The sequence below is a fragment of the Schistocerca cancellata genome, chromosome 4, assembly GCF_023864275.1.
Source record: "Schistocerca cancellata isolate TAMUIC-IGC-003103 chromosome 4, iqSchCanc2.1, whole genome shotgun sequence".
NCBI classification, from domain to species: domain Eukaryota; kingdom Metazoa; phylum Arthropoda; class Insecta; order Orthoptera; family Acrididae; genus Schistocerca; species Schistocerca cancellata.
The window spans coordinates 348,853,149-348,854,076 of NC_064629.1; positions in this window are offsets into that span (position 1 = coordinate 348,853,149).

A 928-nucleotide genomic window follows, 5' to 3' on the forward strand; every position below is an offset into this window, starting at 1 on the left:
TCCACTGAGGTACACCAACTGTGGACAAAAAGTCAGAAAGTGAATGTTTTATTTCCTGATCAGTGTTCTTGTCAGACTCTATAGCTGTGTAGGGAGTGATTGTGATTTCTCCCATGGAGTAGAAAGTTCTATTTGTTTTGTAAATAAAACTGCCTTTTCTTGTTGCAACTTAATTTATTTTTCCCAGATGCGTTTTGCCTTTTGCTTATTATAAGGCAATTTCAGTGGGATCTAGAACGGTACAGTCTTGTTATTTTTAGATTATCAGACAGTTCACTTAACGTTTATTGTGTAAATAAATAATTACTTACAATTTGTTGGCATCTGCGTTTCCTCTTAATTGGTCTGCAGGTCGCACTACCACTTCATTTCCGACGTTTTGTATTACAAACTTTTTCTTTCACACTGTTCACCATGTTTCTCCTTTTTCTTTGTGATGCACTATTATTCTTTTGCCACTAGTTATAGCTATTTGTTCGAACACTGTGCTTTTAATGATGTAAACATTGTGAGTTCATTATGCGTTTCCTCCTGTTTTGGTTTCCTTACATAAAAGTTGACAACCTAACGAAGTATATGTTGAAAACTAATGTCTATTCATGATGATTATATATATATGTGTGTGTGTGTGTGTGTGTGTGTGTGTGTGTGTGTGTGTGTGTGTGTGTGTGTGTGTGTGCACGCGTGCATGTTTTTATGAGAGAGAGAGAGAGAGAGAGAGAGAGAGAGAGAGAGAGAGAGATGAGCTGAAGAGTGAAAATGGTTTTATTTTTTGTGTGTGTGTGTGTGTGTGTGGGGGGGGGGGGGGGGGGGAGGTTGCGAGGTTGGTGGTTTGAGTTGTAGAGTGTTGAATATGTTATAGAGTTAGAGAGTGGTTGAAAGCTTTGGTGATAAGCTGATTTGAGTTTTGATGTAAATGTTCTGTGGA